General features: G+C 42.6%; 1 protein-coding gene across 4 annotated transcripts in view; it reads right to left on the bottom strand.

The window, feature by feature from the left end:
* LOC124783285 (ribonuclease P protein subunit p21) overlaps positions 1 to 19,548 on the bottom strand; it is a 51,724-nt gene that overhangs the window by 7,879 nt on the left and 24,297 nt on the right. The gene's annotated exons all lie outside the window — the stretch shown is intronic.

Below are 19,548 nucleotides of genomic sequence, written 5' to 3'. Positions count from 1 at the left end.
ATTACTCTGATAGGTGTGTCAGTCTCAAACTGTGGGATATTGCATGCATACATACATACATAAGTAAAGTCGCACGACATGAATGGCGGGGATAACCCGAAGTGCAAGTTCAGTTCCCTAATCGGAAAGATTTTTCCCCATCCTTCACACTTGCAGGCATCTTTCTTTCATTAAGTGCGAGTACTGTGTGCGTAAGTGTATCTTAAATGTAGATAACTGCACGCGCAAGAGTGTGCGCACGCATGTGTGTGTGCTGAAGATGATTGTTTTGTTTTGTTTTGTTTTGTTTTGTTTTGTTTTAGGGCACAAAAAACAACTGGGACCACACGCGTCCAAGTCAAAACTATAGAACACGAACACAGAGAGGAGTGAAACAACTATATGTCAGTCCCAGCTGACAGAGTAGAAGACAGCTAAAACAGGCACATGAAAAAAGTGCTAAAGAGACACCATACAGAAACGGAGGTCCAAAACTAAAAATTAAATGGCCTTTGCCATATTGCTTTGGCAGATAAAAAGTAAAATGTGGTCGACAGCCCGTGCTTCATTCGCTAAAACGGCTGATAAACCAGATGGCAAACCCAAGCTGGAACATAAATGGTTAAAAAAAAGGGCATTCCATCAGGAAGTGGCAGACAGTTAAAATTTGGGCACAATGTGTACAAAGTGATGTGTAGCACCAGTTAGCAAATGATAATGGCTAAAAAGGCAGTGCCCAAAACACAGCCAAGTTCAAATAATATCCTCCCGGTGGGAGGGCTGAGGAGGAGGTCATCCAATCCACTGGGAGAGACTTCATAAGCCGAAGCTTATTCATAAGAAGGGAGGACCATTGGCGATGCCAAAGGGACACCACCTGCTGACAGACGGCAATGCAGAGATCATCAGAGGGAATATAAGTACTCGCGGGCTGAGGTACAAGGACTGCAGCCTTGGCAGGAGCGTCAGCAGCCTTGTTTCCTGGCAGACCAACATGACCAGGAACCCACAGAAACACTCCACCAAGAGTGAGCAAGTGACAGTTTTCCAGGATCTGCTGCACTAAGGGATGGGCAGTGTACAGCAAACATAGACTTTGAAGGGGACTAGTGAGTCTGAGCAGAGGACACAATTGAAAAGGCTGTGTCGCCAGTTGTACCCCATGCCTTGCAACAAGGCGAAGAGCTCGGCTGTAAATACTGAGGAGTGTGCCGGAAGCGGATATCGAAAGACACGGGTGCCAATGACGAAGACACAGCTAACCCCACGGTCAGTGAGCCATCAGTGTATTCAAAGAAAAGTTCCACACAAAGATCGTGAAACTGAAGGCAATAGACCGAGGTTGGAATAGTGTCCTTAGGAAGCAAATGAAGGCAAGGTTAAAATGGGCCACTTCAAGAAGCCACGATGGTGAAGGGTTCATGCCTACCAGGAAAGTTGCAGGTAGTGTGAAGTTAAGCCGCCGTAGCAAGTGCCAAAAGCAGACTCCAGGATGAACAGAGAAGAGGGACGAGCCCCAAACTGACGATCAAAGGAATCATCAAAGGAGGCGGCATAGGAGTGGTAGCCACACATTGCAGACAAACAGCATGCATACCTGCTGAGGAGAAAGTCATGGCAGTGGGACAGTGGTAGTTCAGCAGCTTCAGCATACAGGCTCTCAACCAGGTTGCTGTGAAAGATGCTCATGGCTAAAGGGATGCCATGATGGTGGATAGTGTTGAGATGGTGTAAAAGGGATGGGCGTGCAAACGCATAAACAAAGCACCCATAGTCAAGTTTCAAATGGACAAGGGACCGGTACAAATGAAGGAGGATGGTTCAATCGGCACCTCAAGAAGTACCATTGAGGACACACAGGACATTGACAGACCACGTACAGCGGGCTGTCAGGTAAGATACATGGGAGGACCAAGAATGTTTCCTATCAAGCATGAACCCCAGGAATTTCCTAGTTTCAACGAACAGAAGGGCAACAGGCCCAAGATGTACAGATGGTGGGAGAAAACATTTGCACCACCACAAATTCATAAAGACAATTTTGTCAGTGGAAAAGATAAAACCATTATCTATGTTCCAGGAGTAAAGATGATCAAGACAGTGCTAAAGATGTCGCTCAGTGAGACAGGTCCGTGGAGAACTGCAATAGATGCAAGATCGTCAACACGCTAGGGGACAGGCCATTATAGGGTTCATAGCGACAGCAAAGAGGACGATGCTCAGGATGGAACCCTGAGGCACACCATTTCCCTGGATAAAGGTGTCTGACAAGGCAGAACCCACATGCACCTTGAAAACTCGGTCTTGTAAAAATGCCTGAAGGAAACAGTGCAGGTGCCCACGGAAGCCCCACAAGTAAAGAGAACGGAGGATATCAGTTTTCCAGCATGTGTCATAGGCCTACTCCAAATCGAGAAACATGGCTGCAGTCTGGGATTTCCGCAGAAAACCATTCGTAACGTGGGTGGACAAAGTAACGAGATGTTCAACTGCAGAATGCCGTTTCGAAATCCAAACTGTGTATTCATTAGTAAACGGCGAGACTGGAACCACCACACCAGCTGGGCATGAATCATTGCAAATGCAGCTGGTAGGAGATTGGGTGGTATCTAGATGGAAGTTTTTTGTCCTTGCTGGGCTTAGGTATGGGTACAGTGATGGCTTCAGGCCAGCACCCGGGAAATGTGCCCTCTGCCCAGATGTGATTGTACGTGTTAAGCAGAAAGTGCTTGCCCACAAGAGAAAGGACATCTGAATTGTACGTGTTAAGCAGAAAGTGCTTGCCCACAAGAGAAAGGACATCTGAATGTGGATGGCATCTGGCCCTGGAGCGGAGGATCAGGATGAACTGAGAGCATGATTGAGCTCCCTCATAGTATAAGATGCATTGTAGCAATCACGATTCGGAGAAGAGAAGGGTATCGCCCAAGCCTCCTCCACATCTTTTCCATGGAGGAAGGCAGTGTGATAGTGGGAAGACCTCGAAACTTCCACAAAATGGCAGCCCTAGGTGTTGGAGATAGCAATAGGGTTCATGATGACATCGACACCTACTCTCAGGTCGGAAATTGGGGAATAGATCTTGGTTCCAGAGAGCCATCAGAGGTTGGCCAACACGACAGAGGAAGGGGTGGAGCTGTTAAAAGAACTAGTTAATTAAATCCAGCTAGCTCTTTCACTATCCCGAACAACACAATGACACTTTGCATGCATCTGTTTATAATTAATGCAGTTTTCCAGCGTAGAGTGGTGGTTAAAAACACGGAGAGCATGTCTCCGTGCATGAATTGCATCGTGGTGTGCCTCAGTCCACAAAGGGACCGGGCCATGACTTGGTAAAGAGGAAGTGTGAGCAATGGAACGTTCTGCACCACTAAGGATAACGTTTGTGAGATATTCCACCTGGTCATCACAACTGGGGAAATCTTGTTCTTCAAAAGTTGCCAGGGAGGAGTAAAGCTGTCAGTCAGCCTTAGGAAGCTGCCATTTGGGCATGCATACGGATGGGGTAGGAGTCAGCAAACAGATAGCACATGGGAAATGGTTGATCAAGTAGGTGTCAGAAAAAAAAAAAAAAAAAAAGAACGGACAACTCAAGACTAGGGGCAAGCTGGGCAGTGCACAAGGAGAGGTCCAAATGGGAATAGGTGTGCGAGGAGTTGGAAAGGAAAGTGGGAGCTCCAGTGTTAAGGCAGGAGAGGTCCTGGGAGAACCCCAAAGGGGATGATGCACACTAAAGTCACCGGGTAGCAAAAATGGGGAAGGTAGCTGCCCAATAATCTGAAGGAAGTCTGCCCTGGTGACACTGAATGACAGACGGACAAATGGTACAGAGGGAAAAAGTCAGGTGAGGAAGGAAAAGATGAACTGCAACAGGTTGAAGATTGGTAGTCAGGGAGATGGGTTGACTATGAATGTCATCCCGTATGAGCAGCATGACACCCCCATGAGACAGAATGCCGACCTCAGGGGGGAGGGTCAAAACGAATCGGTAAGAAATGTGAAAACTCAAAGCAGTCATGAGGGTGCAATTTTGTTTCCTGAAGGCAGAGTACAAGGGGATGCTACGATGCTAAAAGCAGCTGTAAATCCTATTTGTGGAACCAAAGGTCACGAACATTCCTTTGGAGGAGAGTCATGAGGAGGAAGAGATGTAGGGGTTTCACGTCAGCGGCTGCCAACTGACAGCTGGGGAAGAGGCACTACTACAGGGCACAGAAGCAGGAGGATCCTGCTCCATGGGATCCACAGAAGCATCAGGTTGCTTGTGCAGTCGGTCTGCGAGTCCAATGCCGAATAACAGTTGCTGGTGCACACCGGCGACATGGAGGCTGGCCGGACTAAGGTATCACGTGGCGACACCATAGAAGAGGATCGTTGAGGTGGTGAAGGAGAAGACCGTTTGCCTTTGGTGGACTTCTTCGAGCCTTTCTGGTTAGATGAAGACTCAAGTGTTGTTAGGCTGGAGGGGCGGAGGAAATCTTCATGTGAGTACTACTCCTATCCTTTCCGGCCTACCAGTTGTGTAGCTGGTTTGGAATGTAGGGCCCAACAGTGATAAATTTCATAGCCTGCTTTCACCCTGGATGGAAGCACCACTCTATCAAAGGTGAGAAAGGGAGTGCAGGTGGGCGCTAAGGAGGAATCTTCCTTTTTCATTACATGATGGACGACAATGACACTGATCAGAGAGGCACGATTGGATTTCGGCTTCGGTTAGACCGTCGAGCAGCCTGGTGTAAATTACACCGCGGAAAGAATTCAAGGTTCCATCGGCCTCGGCATGAAGAGGGTAACCATGGAGTAGTGAGGCAGCAAGCCTGAGAATCAGAAGTGGTCTGCAAAAGCAAAGTGCCATTCCGAAAATGAGAGCAGGATTTCACAGGGCCAGCAACTCCATCTACATCTTTCTGAATAATAAATGGATTTACTGCATGTGAGACCACGAGGAACCGTGGCGCAGCAGGAAGGGTCTCTGAATCATTAGTCTCACTACATTTAGTAGATGTTGAGTGGGAAGATGATTGACTCATTGCGAGGAAATCCTCCACGATTGCCATCGCCTCCAGTGGCGCGCTCCTTCCATCTGGGGGGAGGGGGCCCCTCTTCAAAAGGGTTTGCACCCACCTTAGGTGATAGCCCAAAACTCAGGTCACACTTCCTGAACACCTGACAGAGGGACCAATCAGCAATTTGGGAAGGTTACAGTTCAGGCAATCACCCCTATGCCAAGGGGTACGTGCGAACCCTACCTGTCGTGTCAACCTGGGGCTGGGAATTGTGTGTTACCCAGTGACCTGTTATGAGTCAGATGCATGAGCCGGCCTTCAGGAACACACAGGGAGAAAGAAGAAAAAAAGAGGATCCTCATACGCCGAAGTGGAGGAATGAGAGGAGAAGGGAAACAAAGAAAGGAAGGAAAAGGGAGCGAAAAACAAAGGTGGGACTGTTCGCACGTCAGCCACAGAATGCACAACATTCCCAGTAATACACCACACATGTTCCCCAAGGGAGGGGAAAAAGAATAGCAAGAGGATGGACATGCAGCACGGAAGGGAAAAAAATGCTGCAAAGGCTGGGGCCCTGTGGTAGCCAAGCACGAACCCGCCAAAGCGTGGTGAGCCCCCTGGTGGTCGGGGAGGGTGGGGAGGGGTGGTAGTAATGATAGAAGGGAAGGGTTGAAACCCAGGCCTGGCACATAGCCTACATCTCTAAGACCACCAAGGAGGTGATCCTCATCCAAAAAATACATCATTGAAAGTCTCTCATACCCTCACTTCATGACAGATTGCAGAAAGGTTCACAGGGACACACAGAACTGGTGACTTGTCAGCATACAGAACTACTGGAACATTTAAGATACATGCACCAATAATTTGATCAGTTTCCACAATGTGTCACTACCTACTGCAGCAAGTTTCACTGCTCTGAGTTGTCAGTTACTGAAGTTAGTCATTGTTTCCCAAAATGTCCGCGAAGAAAAAATAGAATGATTTCAGGGTTCAATAAGAGAGAGAGAGAGAGAGAGAGAGAGAGAGAGAGAGAGAGAGAGAGAGAGAGAGTGTGTGTGTGTGTGTGTGTGTGTGTGTGTGTGTGTGTGTGTGTGTGTGTGTGTTAATATCAATATAATAGAGGGAAACATTCCATGCGGGAAAAATATATTTATATTTAAATTAAATTAAAGTAAAGTAAAGTAAAGTAAATATTTAATGTGTCTGTTTGTGTTTCTATCGACCTGCCAGCGCTTTCGTATGGTAAGTCACATTATATACACTCCTGGAAATGGAAAAAAGAACACATTGACACCGGTGTGTCAGACCCACCATACTTGCTCCGGACACTGCGAGAGGGCTGTACAAGCAATGATCACACGCACGGCACAGCGGACACACCAGGAACCGCGGTGTTGGCCGTCGAATGGCGCTAGCTGCGCAGCATTTGTGCACCGCCGCCGTCAGTGTCAGCCAGTTTGCCGTGGCATAAGGAGCTCCATCGCAGTCTTTCACACTGGTAGCATGCCACGACAGCGTGGACGTGAACCGTATGTGCAGTTGACGGACTTTGAGCGAGGGCGTATAGTGGGCATGCGGGAGGCCGGGTGGACGTACCGCCGAATTGCTCAACACGTGGGGCGTGAGGTCTCCACAGTACATCGATGTTGTCGCCAGTGGTCGGCGGAAGGTGCACGTGCCCGTCGACCTGGTACCGGACCGCAGCGACGCACGGATGCGCGCCAAGACCGTAGGATCCTATGCAGTGCCGTAGGGGACCACACCGCCACTTCCCAGCAAATTAGGGACACTGTTGCTCCTGGGGTATCGGCGAGGACCATTCGCAACCGTCTCCATGAAGCTGGGCTACGGTCCCGCACACCGTTAGGCCGTCTTCCGCTCACGCCCCAACATCATGCAGCCCGCCTCCAGTGGTGTCGCGACAGGCGTGAATGGAGGGACGAATGGAGACCTGTCGTCTTCAGCGATGAGAGTCGCTTCTGCCTTGGTGCCAATGATGGTCGTATGCGTGTTTGGCACCGTGCAGGTGAGCGCCACAATCAGGACTGCATACGACCGAGGCACACAGGGCCAACACCCGGCATCATGGTGTGGGGAGCGATCTCCTACACTGGCCGTACACCACTGGTGATCGTCGAGGGGACACTGAATAGTGCACGGTACATCCAAACCGTCATCGAACCCATCGTTCTACCATTCCTAGACCGGCAACGGAACTTGCTGTTCCAACAGGACAATGCACGTCCGCATGTATCCTGTGCCACCCAACGTGCTCTAGAAGGTGTAAGTCAACTACCCTGGCCAGCAAGATCTCCGGATCTGTCCCCCATTGAGCATGTTTGGGACTGGATGAAGCGTCGTCTCACGCGGTCTGCACGTCCAGCACGAACGCTGGTCCAACTGAGGCGCCAGGTGGAAATGGCATGGCAAGCCGTTCCACAGGACTACATCCAGCATCTCTACGATCGTCTCCAAGGGAGAATAGCAGCCTGCATTGCTGCGAAAGGTGGATATACACCGTACTAGTGCCGACATTGTGCATGCTCTGTTGCCTGTGTCTATGTGCCTGTGGTTCTGTCAGTGTGATCATGTGATGTATCTGACCCCAGGAATGTGTCAATAAAGTTTCCCCTTCCTGGGACAATGAATTCACGGTGTTCTTATTTCAATTTCCAGGAGTGTATATTTATTTATTTATATAATAGAGGGAAACATTCCACGTGGAAAAAATATATCTAAAAACAAAGATGATGTAACTTACCAAACGAAAGTGTTGGTATGTTGATAGACACACAAACAAACACAAACACACACACAAAATTCAAGCTTTCGCAACCAACAGTTGCTTCATCAGGAGAGAGGGAAAGACGAAAGGATGTGGGTTTTAAGGGAGAGGGTAAGGAGTCATTCCAATCCTGGGAGCAGAAAGACTTACCTTAGGGGGGAAAAAGGACAGTGTGTCTATCAACATACCAACGCTTTCGTTTGGTAAGTTACGTCATCTTTGTTTTTAGATATATTTAGTTATTTATATCCAATCTACTTGAACAAATCCTATTTTATTGTTAACACACTTAACAGAATATTAGCCCTTGTAGCACCAAAATCGTACTTTCCTCAATTTTAGTGTAAGTTTTACATGTTTGTCGTTTACTATACAGTGGATTTGTGTCTCATAAAAATGTTTGTTCCATTGTAAATATTCAGTAATAATTTTCCATCGGTTTTGGCCCATTTCACTATCACTATCACTATGATAACTAATTATAAAAGAATAATTACAAGATTTAATATATCTCCTCTCATGGTGTTACAACCCTGCATAGGTCTTATCCTCTTCAACAAGTTTCCTACATACTGCCCTCTCTAGTGCAGTTCTCCCCATCCTCTAACTCACAGATTTTAAATCATCTTCCACATTTGCTATCCACCACTTTTGTGACCTTCCTCTGTCTTCTTTCAGTTGGCTTCCATACAGAAACCATTCTAGTTATTTGTCCAGCATCCATCCACTAATGAGTACTGATGAAAAGCAGCTCTGGCTTTTTGAATGCAGTATTCTGCACAAGATCCATGGGGCGTTTTGGAATAACAATGGTTTCTCGAGTTCTAAACTGAATCACCTGATAAGAGGAGCTGAGAGAACAGTAAAAAGAATAATAGCCTGGCTTGGAGATGAGATTTTTTGCGTGAAAGAGATGACAACTCACAACCTGCCACGAAGTATTGCCCCCTTTGTCACCCATTACACCAAGACCGTAACAACTGAATCACATCATCAAGGTCCCTTTGTCACCCATTACACCAAGACCATAACAACTGAATCACATCATCAAGGTTTTGATTTCCAATCATCATGCCCTGAAATGAGGGACATATGGCCCGAGATTCTTCCCACTCCTCCTAAAGCGGTGTTCCATTACACACCCAACCTCTACAGCATCTTACTCCATCCCTATGCCACTTCCAATCCCAATTCCTTGCCCAAAGAATCATAACCACGTGGAAAACCCAGGTGCAGGATCTTCTCAGTCTACCCACCTAGCACAGGTTTATTAATGGACAGGCCACCTGTGAAAGCAGCCACGTCTTACCAGCTCTGCTTCCATCATTGCACAGCTTTTCATATTCTACATCTACGTCTACATATATACTACACTAGCCACCAAGCAGTGTGTGGAGGGCACAATTCATGCCAAAGTCATACACCCACCCCATCCACCCCCATTCAGCTCGTGGATCACATGAGAGAAAAACAACTGTCTGAACACATCAGTATGAGTTCTAATTTCTCTCGTCTTTGAATGGTGATCACTGCGCGATTTGAAAATGGGTGGTAATAATACATGCTCTACATCCTCGGCAAAGATCGGATTTCGGAAATTAGTGGGCAGCCCCTTCCGTTTAGTGCATCGTCTATCTGCAAGTGTGTCCCACTTCAAACTTTCTACGAGATTTTTAATGCTCTCACGATGGCTAAATGTACCAGTCATGAATCTTGCCACTCTTCTTTGGACCTTCTCAATCTCCTGAATCAGACCCAGCTGGTAAGGGTCCCATACAGATGAACAATACTCTAAGACTGGATGAACTAACATATTGTAAGCAATTTCCTTTGTCGATGGACTGCATCACTTCAGGATTCTACCAATAAACCGCAATCTAGAGTTTACCTTACCCATTACTTGTGTAATCTGATCGTTCCACTTGAGATAATTTCGAATAGTCACACCCAGATACTTGACAGAAGTTACCGCTTCCAAAGACTGGGCATTTATTTTTTACTCGTACATTAATGGGGATTTCTGCCTTGTTACAACAGGCTCTAGATATCGGCTCACAGGTTGATGCCATATTTCTTGACTTTCAAAAGGCATTCGACTCAGTTCCGCACTGTCACTTGATCCAAAACGTGCGCACTTAGGTCTATCCGATGACATATGTGGTTGGATAAAAAATTTTCTAACAGAGAGCAGTATGTCATCCTGAATGGGGTGACTCCAACAGAAACAAGTGTAACTTCAGGTGTGCCCCAGGGCAGCGTAATAGGTCCACTGCTTTTTACAATTTACATAAACTATTTGGCTCATGGTATTGACAGCGGCATTAGACTGTTTGCCGATGATGCTTTCATTTAGCATCTAGTAAAATCATCAGATGATCAATTCCAATTACAAAATGATCTAGAGAGAATTTCTGTATGGTGCGAAAAGTGGTAATTAGCACTAAAGAAAGAAAAGTGTGAGGTTGTCCACATGGTATGAAAAGAAATCCGATAAATTTTGGGTATACAATAAATCGCACAAATCTAAGGGCTGTCAATTCGACTAAGTACCTAAGAATTACAATTACGAGCAACTTAAATTGGAAAGACCACATAGATAATATTGTGGGGAAGGTGAAACAGAGACTGCACTTTGTTGGCAAAACACTTAGAAGATGCAACAAACTCATTAAAGAGACAGCCTACATTACACTTGTCCGTCCTCTGCTGGAATATTGCTGTGTGGTATGGGATCCTTACCAGTTAGGATTGATGGAGGACATCGAAAAAGTGCAAAGAATGGCAGCTCGTTTTGGTTATCGCGCAATAGGGGTGAGAGTGTCACTGATATGATACGTGAGTTGGGATGGCAGTCACTGAAACAAAGGCAGTTTTCTTTGCGGCGAGATCTATTTACAAAATTTCAATCACCAACTTTCTCTTCCGAATACGGAAATATTTTGTTGACACCCATCTATGTAGGGAGAAATAATGATCATAATAAAATAAGAGAAATCAGAGCTCAGATGGAAAGATTTAGGTGTTCCTTTTTCCCATGCGCCATTCGAGAGTGGAATAGTAGAGAAGTAGTATGAAAATTGCAGCGTACCGATGTAGATAAGAATGGTGCTATATCTGTAGTATAGTCAACATATAATGTTATGGGGATATCGTCTGGGCCAGATGCCTTCCTGGTGTCTAAGGATCGTAACTGTTTTACAGTCCCAGATACAATAAGCACTATGTCAGCCATCCTTGCGTTCGTTTGATAATTGAAAGGGGGAATGGTGCTGCAGTCCTCTACTGTAAACGAGTTTTTGAAAGCTAGATTTAGAATTTCGGCCTTCTGTTTATCATCGTCCATTACATTGTCCGTACTGTCAGCAAGAGAAGGTATTGAAATATTTGTAGCATTCATAGATTTTACGTATGACCAAAATTTTTTGGGGTTATTTTTAGAATCAGCAGATTTATTTATTTTTTTTTTTTTTACATTACTATTACATTTATCGATTTCCATGGATCCCTTAGAGAGGAGTCTCTGGGATGCGGAAAGAGTCAAAGTTTTACATGGATATTATAAAATTCTAGTGCAAACAGAGTAACGAGCTATAATCCTTGTGAAGATATTCATCAATGGAGTAGAAGGAGTTTGCCAACAGGAAGTTCTCTAATTCACCCTGAAACCGATCTTTATCACTTACAAGACCTTTGATATGCTCTGCTAAGTTATTGAATATATGAGTACCCATGTATTTGACTCCTTTTTGTACTAATGTTAAGCTTTTATAGCCCTTATACAGATTGTTTTTGGTTCTGGTATTATAATCATGTTTTGCACTATTTTGTGTAAAAAGAGACATGTTGGAAAAGACAAAGTACATCAATGAGTATATGTACTGATAAGTAGTAGTTAGAATACCAAGTTTCTTAAAGAGGTCTCTGCATGATGATTTAGGACTGACACCATATATAATTCTAATGAATCATTTCTGAATTTTGAAAAATGTTCTCTTTGTGAGAGGAGTTTCCCCAAAAGACGATTCCATAACTCATTAGTGAATAGAAGTAGGCCGAATAAACTAACTTCTTCATTTTGAAATCACCTATTTCTGCTATCATGTGCACTGCAAATGTAGCTGAACTAAGGCATTTCATTAGGTCTAGAGTGTGAGTTTTCTAATTTAGGTTGTGGTCAATTTGTAGCCCTAAAAATTTAACACTGTCTACAGCTTTAATTTCATTGTTTGAATAAATTATACTTATAGGGTCAGGTATTCTTTGTGAGGTACTAAACTGTATGTACTGGGTCTTGTCAAAATTCAGTGACAATCCATTTGCTGTGAACTACCCACTGATACAAAAATTTCAATAGCTGATTGCTCAGTGAGATCACAGGTACTGTTTTTTATACCAATACTTGTATCATCTGCAAATAAGACAAAATTTGCATTTTGTGACACTGCATATGGAAGGTAATTAATATATAATAGGAACAAGGGACCTAAAGTAGAGTCCTGGGGCACCCCTTATCTGATGGTTTCATATTTTGAATGACTATTGTTATGTGGTAAGCCTGATACACACACACACACACACACACACACACACACACACACACACACACACACACACACACTATTTTCTATTTAAGAGATACGATGAGAACCATGAGTCTGCTACTCCTGTTATTCCATAATATTTTAACTTTTGTCTAAGGATATCATGCTTAATACAATCAAAAGCTTTAGCCAAATCACAAAAATGTCATGTGGAAATAACTTTTGATTTATCAATTTTAATACATCATCTGCAGAAGTAAATATAGCTTGATCAGTTGACAATCCTTTCCGAAATCCAAACTGATTGTGAATGACAATATTTTTCTGTACTAAGTGTTTATAAAGTCTGTTGTACATAACCCTTTCAAACACTTTTGAAAATATCTTCAATAAGGAAATGGGACGGAAGTTTTCCACTGATGATTGGTCTCTTTTGTGTAATGGTTTCACAGTAGCATATTTAAGCCTATCTGAAAAACTACCACTGTGGAGGGATTCATTACTCAGTATGTCACAAAGTTCTGAAAACAACATTTAATTATGTTAGTGCTGATTTCATCATAACCACTGGAACATTTGTTTTTAAGAGAGCTAATAATATTAGAAATCTCTTTTGGTGAGGTAGAATATAGCTGAATTTTGTCAAACTTCTACAGAAATGCATTTTTTAAATATTTTAAGCTGTCTTCTGAGGAACTATGCAAACCTAAGTTGTCTGCTACAGAAAGGAAAAAGTTGTTGAAAGTGCCTGGTATTTTGGAGGTATATCTAATCAACTCATTATTTACACTGAACATAATTTCCTGATTTGCCTGATTAGATTATCCTGTTTCACTTTTTACTATTTTCCATATAGTTTTTATCTTGTTATTAGAGGCATTTATTTTTTCTTGAAAATAAATACATTTTGAGGTTCCGACTGCTTTGTTTAGAATTTTACAATATAATTTGTAATGTGATTTAGCTTTGTAGTCATCGTTTTCCGTTGAAATTAAGTACAGTCTTCATTTTGTTTTTCAAGATACTTTTATTCCATTTGTAATCCAAGGTTTTGAAACATTTAATCTATTTGCTTTGATTACTTTCTTAGAGCAGCAGTTTTCAATGTGACCTATGACCGTATTAGAGAAACAGTTATATTTTTCTTTTATCCCAGGTGAATTGTATACATCTTTCCAGTCTGTATTACTCAAACAGCTTTTTTATACTTTATAAAAGACATATTTACGCCAGTGACTATAACACTTTCTTTATTTCACGATTGCAATTTCGGCCTTAGGCCATTATCAAGTGAAGATGTTATGGCTATTAGGTCATGTCAACTTAATAGCCATAACATCTTCACTTCACAATGGCCTAAGGCCAAAACTGCAATTGTGAAATAAAGAAAGTTTTACAGTCACTGGTGTAAATATGATGTCTTTTATAAAGTTCTACATGACTGTGAATCCCAGTTACAAAAAGTTAATTAGTTTTTTATACCTTCAATTCCTGTTTCATTTATTATTCGTATAGTTTCCCACTTCCTGTTATTAGTTGAATCAGACCCCACTATATCATATGTAAGCAACTGGTCATCATGATCCGAAAGGCCATTAAATATTGGATTTATACTATGATTTGCTAGTGTGGTAGTACCTACGAAAATGTTATCAATAGCAGTGCTGCTGGTACCCATAAACCTGGTTGGAAACTGTACTAAGGAATGAGATTATAAGAAGTGGTAAGATACTCTACCCCCCCATGAACCATGGACCTTGCCGTTGGTGGGGAGGCTTGCGTGCCTCAGCGATACAGATAGCCGTACCGTAGGTGCAACCACAACGGAGGGGTATCTGTTTAGAGGCCAGACAAACGTGTGGTTCCTGAAGAGGGGCAGCAGCCTTTACAGTAGTTGCAAGGGCAACAGTCTGGATGATTGACTGATCTGGCCTTGTAACAATAACCAAAACGGCCTTGCTGTGCTGGTACTGCGAACGGCTGAAAGCAAGGGGAAACTACAGCCGTAATTTTTCCCGAGGGCATGCAGCTTTACTGTATGATTACATGATGATGGCGTCCTCTTGGGTAAAATATTCCGGAGGTAAAATAGTCCCCCATTCAGATCTCCGGGCGGGGACTACTCAAGAGGATGTCGTTATCAGGAGAAAGAAAACTGGCGTTCTACGGATCGGAGCGTGGAATGTCAGATCCCTTAATCGGACAGGTAGGTTAGAAAATTTAAAAAGGGAAATGGATAGGTTGAAGTTAGATATAGTGGGAATTAGTGAAGTTCGGTGGCAGGAGGAACAAGACTTCTGGTCAGGTGACTACAGGGTTATAAACACAAAATCAAATAGGGGTAATGCAGGAGTAGGTTTAATAATGAATAGGAAAATAGGAATGCGGGTAAGCTACTACAAACAGCATAGTGAACGCATTATTGTGGCCAAGATAGATACGAAGCCCACGCCTAGTACAGTAGTACAAGTTTATATGCCAACTAGCTCTGCAGATGACGAAGAAATTGAAGAAATGTATGATGAAATAAAAGAAATTATTCAGATTGTGAAGGGAGACGAAAATTTAATAGTCGTGGGTGACTGGAATTCGAGTGTAGAAAAAGGGAGAGAAGGAAACATAGTAGGTGAATATGGATTGGGGGACAGAAATGAAAGAGGAAGCCGCCTGGTAGAATTTTGCACAGAGCACAACATAATCATAACTAACACTTGGTTTAAGAATCATGAAAGAAGGTTGTATACATGGAAGAACCCTGGAGATACTAAAAGGTATCAGATAGATTATATAATGGTAAGACAGAGATTTAGGAACCAGGTTTTAAATTGTAAGACATTTCCAGGGGCAGATGTGGACTCTGACCACAATCTATTGGTTATGACCTGTAGATTAAAACTGAAGAAACTGCAAAAAGGTGGGAATTTAAGGAGATGGGACCTGGATAAACTAAAAGAACCAGAGGTTGTACACAGATTCAGGGAGAGCATAAGGGAGCAATTGACTGGAATGGGGGAAATAAATACAGTAGAAGAAGAATGGGTAGCTTTGAGGGATGAAGTAGTGAAGGCAGCAGAGGATCAAGTAGGTACAAAGACGAGGGCTAGTAGAAATCCTTGGGTAACAGAAGAAATATTGAATTTAATTGATGAAAGGAGAAAATATAAAAATGCAGTAAGTGAAACAGGCAAAAAGGAATACAAACGTCTCAAAAATGAGATCGACAGGAAGTGCAAAATGGCTAAGCAGGGATGGCTAGAGGACAAATGTAAGGATGTAGAGGCCTATCTCACTAGGGGTAAGATAGATACCGCCTACAGAAAAATTAAAGAGACCTTTGGAGATAAGAGAACGACTTGTATGAATATCAAGAGCTCAGATGGAAACCCAGTTCTAAGCAAAGAAAGGAAAGCAGAAAGGTGGAAGGAGTATATAGAGGGTCTATACAAGGGCGATGTACTTGAGGACAATATTATGGAAATGGAAGAGGATGTAGATGAAGATGAAATGGGAGATACGATACTGCGTGAAGAGTTTGACAGAGCACTCAAAGACCTGAGTCGAAACAAGGCCCCCGGAGTAGACAATATTCCATTGGAACTACTGATGGCCGTGGGAGAGCCAGTCCTGACAAAACTCTACCATCTGGTGAGCAAGATGTATGAAACAGGCGAAATACCCTCAGACTTCAAGAAGAATATAATAATTCCAATCCCAAAGAAAGCAGGTGTTGACAGATGTGAAAATTACCGAACCATCAGCTTAATAAGTCACAGCTGCAAAATACTAACACGAATTCTTTACAGACGAATGGAAAAACTAGTAGAAGCCAACCTCGGGGAAGATCAGTTTGGATTCCGTAGAAACACTGGAACACGTGAGGCAATACTGACCTTACGACTTATCTTAGAAGAAAGATTAAGAAAAGGCAAACCTACATTTCTAGCATTTGTAGACTTAGAGAAAGCTTTTGACAATGTTGACTGGAATACTCTCTTTCAAATTCTAAGGGTGGCAGGGGTAAAATACAGGGAGCGAAAGGCTATTTACAATTTGTACAGAAACCAGATAGCAGTTATAGGAGTCGAGGGACATGAAAGGGAAGCAGTGGTTGGGAAGGGAGTAAGACAGGGTTGTAGCCTCTCCCCGATGTTGTTCAATCTGTATATTGAGCAAGCAGTAAAGGAAACAAAAGAAAAATTCGGAGTAGGTATTAAAATTCATGGAGAAGAAATAAAAACTTTGAGGTTTGCTGATGACATTGTAATTCTGTCAGAGACAGCAAAGGTCTTGGAAGAGCAGTTGAATGGAATGGACAATGTCTTGAAAGGAGGATATAAGATGAACATCAACAAAAGCAAAACAAGGATAATGGAATGTAGTCTAATTAAGTCGGGTGATGCTGAGGGAATTAGATTAGGAAATGAGGCACTTAAAGTAGTAAAGGAGTTTTGCTATTTGGGGAGCAAAATAACTGATGATGGTCGAAGTAGAGAGGATATAAAATGTAGGCTGGCAATGGTAAGGAAAGCGTTTCTGAAGAAGAGAAATTTGTTAACACCCAGTATTGATTTAAGTGTCAGGAAGTCATTTCTGAAAGTATTCGTATGGAGCGTAGCCATGTATGGAAGTGAAACATGGACGATAAATAGTTTGGACAAGAAGAGAATAGAAGCTTTCGAAATGTGGTGCTACAGAAGAATGCTGAAGATTAGATGGGTAGATCACATAACTAATGAAGAAGTATTGAATAGGATTGGGGAGAAGAGAAGTTTGTGGCACAACTTGACCAGAAGAAGGGATCGTTTGGTAGGACATGTTCTGAGGCATCAAGGGATCACCAATTTAGTATTGGATGGCAGCGTGGAGGGTAAAAATCGTAGAGGGAGACCAAGAGATGAATACACTAAGCAGATTCAGAAGGATGTAGGTTGCAGTAGGTACTGGGAGATGAAAAAGCTTGCACAGGATAGAGTAGCATGGAGAGCTGCATCAAACCAGTCTCAGGACTGAAGACCACAACAACAACAAGATACTCTAGTATGGATCTTGAGTAATTATCCTTCAGAAAATTTAAATTAAAATCTCCACTTAGTATGAGTTCATTATTTTTAGAAGTTAAGAAATTTAATACTGCATCAAGCCTGTTTAGTAAATAGCTGGAAATTACCAGTTGGAGCCCTGTATACTGTGACTAATTATTTTTCTTGTGTGTGTTTCTACTTGTGTGGCACATGCTTCAAAATGCTGATCAATACAGTATTTAAGAATGTCAATGTTTTTATAATTGTGACCCTTTCTAATGTAAGTGGCAACTCCTTTCTCCATCTCTTTTCTACAGTACTTTGAAGCTAAGGTATATCCTACCATATTAAGCATTTAAATTTCACTACCTAAATGATGTTCAGAAATAAAAATAATATCAACAGGATTTGTAGACTGTAGCTCATCTAAACAGAGCTAAAATTCATTAATTTTGTTTTTTAAACCTCTGATAATTTGATGTAGTAAATTTATTGTTACTTTTTTTTGTCTTCACAAGTATTATGCTTAACATTTTCAAATACTTCTTGTTTCAATATTGAATGTGTAGATAATCAGCTTAATCTAAAAAAGAACTACTTCCATGAGTTACAGTGTCCCCCCCTTAAAGAATTTGCTATCAACCTAGCTAGTATATCCTTCCCTATTCTATTGAGATGCAGGCCATGAGAAGAAAAGCCCCACCTAGCAATAATGTCAATAGGAACCAAACCAATCCCTGACCCAGCACCAGCCCGAAGCAGTCGATCCAACTCCATATTGACCCTCTTCACAGAGCTGTTCAACTGGGTTCGATTGTACTACTTGAAAACAGGCACAAACTCAACATTAGTATGGTTTGTTGCTGATGCTATTTTTACGAGGTGCTATTTTTACCAGGTACCTATCGATTCCGTTCCCTGCTCCACCCACTATTACAACATGATCCTCCTTCGTGAAACCCTTACACAAAGCTCCTAGGCCCTCTATCACTTGGTTGAGAGATGCACTAGGCTTGAAAGAGTTTGTGACCTGGTAGCTGTCACCTAATTTTCCCTTCAGAAGTTGGCCCACACCTCTTCCATGACTGCTACCTAACAGCAGAATTTTTTTCCTACTTTTTCTGAAGCAACAGGCTTCCTAACTTAATTCTGCTGTGCACCTACATCTACATGAGGCTCTTCATTACTTAACTGTGGCACCAGGGCAAATCTGTTTTTTGTGCCATCAATGTAACAGTCAGATACTGTCCTCTTTCTGTGGCCCTTGTTCCCTCCTACCACTTCCCACTTCTCTTCACCCTTCTTCCCCCTTAACCTAATGAGTTCCTCCCTAGCTTTATCTCATTCAGCCTGAAGGGCTCTAATCTTCTCCTCCTGTTCTGCTATTTTCATATCCCGTGAACACACTACAGTACCTAGGAAGAGCTTCATTTTGTTCCCCAGTTTCCATGCCACTACATTCCCCCCAGTGAAACGATCTGTCACTACAGCTGCATAGCACCCCAGAACTAACTATCCTACGGCAGCTAAAACACTTCACACTCATGATCGTTTACAATATAGGCCTACTTCTTAAGCTATCACTAAATAAAGATAATTTCCTATTTACTATGCTCTATGGGGCTCTAATATAAATATAATACTAATGTACTTACTTAGACTTCGAATCACTTAACTTTCGCACACAAAATTTAGGCCTAAAAACAGCTGTTAAGCGGTAATGGTTTTATGCTATTTTCTTTAAAAATGTGGCACAGAACTTAAAATCTTCACTTCCCCAAACAGTTATTACACTACTGAATGCAATTAAACCTAATAAAATCTAGCCACTGCACTTAGTACTCACTAGAACTTCAAAAATAAGCGCACACAAAATGTCAACACAACCGGTCGGTCCAAAGAGCATATGTGGACAAATTGCTTTCAAATTCGTTAAAAGAATCTCTCTCTGACATTTTGACAGCTACTTTCATTTCGCATAATTTCTGTTTGTCAGCGGGGCAGTGACAACTTTTAAAATGACTGTGCAAAATTCTCTGCTTTCTCAGCAACTCCCTAATATGTTTGTTGTACCAAGGTAGATCCTTTCCCTCCCCTATATTTTTGCTAGGTGGTGGACAGTACCTTTAAATTCTAACAAAAGATGCTTAATATCTTTGAGTCTCACGGTGAATGCTTGGAGCTGACTATGACACTTTTATTTGCTTTCC

This window comes from Schistocerca piceifrons, chromosome 1, assembly GCF_021461385.2.
Source record: "Schistocerca piceifrons isolate TAMUIC-IGC-003096 chromosome 1, iqSchPice1.1, whole genome shotgun sequence".
Taxonomy (NCBI): Eukaryota; Metazoa; Arthropoda; class Insecta; order Orthoptera; family Acrididae; genus Schistocerca; species Schistocerca piceifrons.
Note: the sequence above shows the minus strand (reverse complement) of the source record. Positions and strands in the feature narration are given on the sequence as shown.